This window comes from Rosa chinensis, chromosome 4 (genome assembly GCF_002994745.2).
Source record: "Rosa chinensis cultivar Old Blush chromosome 4, RchiOBHm-V2, whole genome shotgun sequence".
NCBI lineage: Eukaryota > Viridiplantae > Streptophyta > Magnoliopsida > Rosales > Rosaceae > Rosa > Rosa chinensis.
This window is the reverse complement of record NC_037091.1, coordinates 50,413,436-50,418,379: the sequence shown is the minus strand read 5'-3', so window position 1 is coordinate 50,418,379 and position 4,944 is coordinate 50,413,436. Positions and strand designations below refer to the sequence as shown.

Genomic DNA, 4,944 nt, shown 5'->3' with positions numbered 1-4,944 from the left:
GAACCCAATAAAGGACTAAGACCTTAATTTATAAAGTCAAAGAGAAATACGCCAAGCCCGGCCATGTGCCTCCCCTGTACGCTTCCCGACCACATGCTCAAAACATGCACACTATTGTAGGAGTGAGCTTTCGTCCTCGCATGCCCAATAAGGGCCGACCCAACCATGCTAGGTTTGAAAGATAATATACTTGAAAATATTTATTACATAATATTGTGCACGTTTATCGAAAATACTTTAAGAAAAAGAGGCAATCACAAACATTTGTTTTCTTTTATAAAACATATGCAGTATGTTTCACACAATTTGGAGCTCCGAGATACTTACCTGCCGGCTAAACTCAAACAAATCGGTGACCGATCTGGTTCGTCATCCTTCAAGAACCGGCCAACTACTTTGTAGTCCTTGTAACTACAAGTAGCGAAAGTGTCCATTTCCTGGCCCTGAGTCTCCTATGACTGATTCACTATCTGTACTCACTCTTCCTCGACAAACAAAGGAGCACGGCCCCCTCCGGAGGTTCACAGTTATCGACACTGTGGGATCCCTAGGAATCTACGCGTCTAGGTCCCATTCACTTTCAGGTCACAAGTACAAACATACAATGGGGTACAGTATCTCAACATACAAGTCTAGCCTCGGTTTTCGTAATCAACAAGTATCAGTGATGAAAACACATGTATCACGAGGCATCGACTAATGAATAACCAAAAACGTATTTACAGGCAACATACTATTTTACTAGTGCATTCCACACATAGAAAAGCATCTAACAAGGAAGGGACAGTACACCCTACCTGGAATTGGAGTGCTCGCCCAAACTTAGCTTCGTTTCTGATTTTCGATACTTCTTCCAATTTCATGTGCACACGCTCGAGTCCTTTAACAAAAATTATATCCGATAAGTAATTAATTCATAACTCACTTTAAAATTCACCAAATAACCCATGATCGATAATTATCAAAAACCATTCCCGAACAACTCACTTAGAATAGTAAGCTCATTTGGGATATGGTGATCATACCTCTTTCAATAATATGGTTCGGGTTAAATATACTGTCTACCCTTCCTTTCTTTTAGTAACAATTACTCTTACCATTCCCCAAATAATCCAACTGATCGATGTAGCATTTGAATCACTCGGGATATGGTGATCATACTTGGCACTTTCACCTTCTTTTGTTTAGCACTTTTACTTTAAGAAAATAAAGCACAACTACCATTCCTGAATGATTTTGTTTACTAAGTTCATTCTGGGATATGATAACTAAGAGAATACTTTCATTGTTTTTGTTTCCTTAACTTTAATAGACTAACTTAAGCATATGAAAACCACCATTTTCTTTATCAACAGCTTCTCAATATTAACATCAATCACATCATTTAGTTTACGTCGTAAAATTGATCCAATCCCAATTTCCAAACTACTTGAGCCTTTGACCCAAAATGTCACTTTAAATTTACCTTCATTTAATCCATTTTCCAACCATTCAACATCATGCTCAACAACTCACACTTAACTTACTCTTATTACCCATTTCTACAATTTCAATCGTGAGTCACAACACCAAAACTTAACCGAGTCACATATCTACTACCAATAATTTCACACATTAACCACATTCATTCATCGATCAAACAACAGATTACAACTACAATAGTTTCACCAAACAGCATATTCAAAACTCAGACCCTTACCAATTCTTCTTTTCCAAACTGAGAGCTAATTCCAATTGCTGCAATCCACCACCCATAGTCGTGTAAACACCTAACAAATACCAGATCATTAATAACCAAACCTTGACCATTTCGGTATCCCAAAACAGAACCTGTACATGGCTCTTACCTTTTCCAGTTTCAATTGAAACTAACCCAACAGTCTTCTCCTTCCCCAAAACTTCCAAAAACGCAGAAATCCAAAACCTCACAGACCTCAAAGTCCTCCAAATTAAACAATCCAAAATTAGGGTTTTCAGTCCACATCTGTAACGACCTATACTTTTAATAATATTAAGAAAGTAAGATATAGTGAATATTTTATTTTTGCTTGAGTATTAACTTATATTCTTAATTATGGGTGTGTGTATATGTATAATTATTTTATGGTGTGATATATATAAATATATACACACACACATCACCAAGACGTGTTGTTTAGATATAAGTATATATGCTATTTCTATATTTTTAGACCAGCCCATTATTTGTTTTATTTATTTATTTATTTTTTAAAACCCAAGTCAATTTTAAAAGCCCAAGACCAATTGATTTATACATCTGTTAGATGTCGTTTAACGACAAACCAATCCCAAAACCTCGTCTGCTACCTTCATCGTCTTCCTCCCCTATTTTTCTCTTTGCAAGCACCACTCCACCTAAACCAAAGGATCAGTACCACTACGATAGACTACCCGGATAAGAATAATCTTAGAAGCTGAAGGTGTCGATGTTGCTGAAGAGCCTTGGAGAGTCAGTTACCAGAGTTGTGAGTCATCAAAGCTAGAAGCAGGAGGTGGATCCCTAGAAGCATGTGGTGGAGACCTAGAACCAGGAGGTGGCAGTCCTTATCGAAACATAGAGGAAGCCGATAGTGTTGGCATCCAAAGCTACTTTCTGTTGTGCTTATCTAGAATTAAAATCTGACCTCTTTGCCATACACTATAAATATCCAGGTTTGTTCTATTTTCTTTATTGCATTCCCCTATATTTGTTTACAAAAAAAGGAGTGAGGGAAGGAGAAATTTTGAGACTAAGGAGGAACCTGAGAAGTATAAACTAATTTCCAAAACAAGGTAGGGGATCTGGGGAAACCTCTATTTAATTTGTTTGGTTGCTGTGTTGCTATATGTGATTTTAATTATGAAATTTGATTGATGGTTGAGTTAATGGGTGTTATCTGTTGTTTATCATATTGTTTCATTAGCACGTTCATGAAGGTTGAGGCATGGTTTTGATAGAATAGAATGGGAATGAAATATGTGGGAGTATTCTTTTGTGTAGTTGAGCTTAATCCGTAAGGACCAAATTTCAGGTGGGCTAATAGAGCTGTACGATTTTGGTGATCGAGATTAAGTAAGATGACTAGCGAAAAGGGAATCATGGTTTGGGTTGTGGGGTTAATTCATATGTTATTTCATCTAGAGTCACCTCAAAAAGGTAAATTACATGGTATGGGACATGTAGACTCTTTGTGTCTTAGCATGTGAGTTAACAGGTAATAGATGAAAATAGCATTGCATACGTCCATGTATTACTGTTTTGATTGTTACTGGTTTGTGTTGTTTATTTAAAGAGGCTTAGCCTCCTACTGAGCTGTTGATGCTCACCCCTATCAAATATTGCAGGTACTGAACATGAAGTTTAATTTTCCCTTTTGAAGAGCTTGTGATTAATATGAAGGAAGTGTGAGACTTGTTTTGTTTAGTTTCCTAGAATAAGAGCAAAGGCTGCCAATTTGTAGTTTGCCTTTGAAGTATAGGTTTGAAATTTCTGTGGGAATAATGAACTATCAAGAAAGTTTGTACTATAATTGTGTTTGTTGTATTATAAAGTTCTTCTTTTTTTTCCATAATCCATGCTATGTTCATTGATTCTGTTATGTCTTTTAATTGATTCTATGTTCTTTGATTTGTTTCATTATGTTCCAGCTCTTATATTTAAAATTCATTGGCTAAATTCAAGGTAGAACAAAGGTCTGCAAATCTGAATATGTGTTTCTGGACTTTTGATGCAGTTGCCTTTTTACTGAAAACTGTACATTTTGGTTGGGTATTTGAAGTTGGTGTCTTCATGAAAGTTGCAGTAGACATATTAAAGATCATTTCAGAATTGGAATCTCTTGAAAACGATTTTTCTAGAATTAGTTATGATTTTTCAAAGTTACAGTTCTGTTGTGTTAGTATTTCTGCTGGAAGGGCAACTTGGTTATTTCTTTCAGTACTTCAAATCTGATTCAAATGGACTACGAATTTTCTTTATTATGTTTCTATTCTTTAGTACAAGTCATACCTTCAACTAAAAAAAAAGAAAAAAAAAAATATCCCTGAGTTGGGGTGTGACAAAGTGGTATCAGAGCATAGGGATTAGATTCCTAGAATAGGTCAGAGCATAAGATCAGTAGTGTCTCCAAATTTTGTGTAGCCTTCGTAAAAAAAAAAAAAAAAAACAATTTCGGAAATCCGAGTTAGATTACTTTTCATTTAGCTTATATGGTTTAAGAGTGTTCCTGAGTACAATTCACTTTCATGATGATCAATTTGTGGTTTGATTTCTATGCTTATTGTAATTCACTTTCTGTGGAAAGTTATTCAACTTGTCTTTATTGCAGTAGTAGCTCCACACGTATTGATTGCTAGAGTGGCATCGCTTTCATATGTTTCAGGGCACCTTATTGTCAAGGTTCGGTAGCTATGTTTAGTCCCTGTTTTGCTGGAGTCTTGTTTACTATCTGCCCTTTGTATTGTTCTCTTTGTTGCTCTCAAGTTATCTAGTACCAGTATGATTATGTTAGTCTGCTATATTACAACATTGCTTTGTTTTAGTTTCTCTTATTTTCTCCTTCATCTAGTAACCATAGAAATTTATAGGGGAGAGAGTCATCTCTCACACAACGCAACAAGAGTGAAAAGATGTGTGGGTCTAGACTTCATCTCTATTGTTTGATTTAAAAAAAAAAAAAAAAAAAAAAAACAAAAAAAAAAAGGAGTATATATCTATTACTTGATCCATTTTACATTATTTTCTCTGGTTTTGCTGAAGCCAGGTGAATAGCTGAGTGTCATATGGTTGAAATAGTATTTACAGAGTTATAGGCTACCATGCTTTAATCCTACTGATGACTTCACAATCAACTATTGTCTAGGGAGGGAGAGAAGTACCATTTTTTTTGTTAGCAAGATTTACTGATTTAAGTAAGTAGAATTTGACATATCTTTGATGCTTTG

At 35.5% G+C, this 4,944-nt stretch overlaps 1 long non-coding RNA gene across 1 annotated transcript; it reads left to right on the top strand.

Annotated features, from left to right (window-relative positions):
• The first annotated feature begins 2,316 nt into the window (after positions 1–2,316).
• LOC112200107 lies at positions 2,317–4,149 on the top strand. The gene is made up of 2 exons (XR_002936157.2): positions 2,317–2,673; positions 3,346–4,149. It is a non-coding gene; the product is annotated as an uncharacterized LOC112200107 (long non-coding RNA).
• Positions 4,150–4,944: the final 795 nt, after the last annotated feature.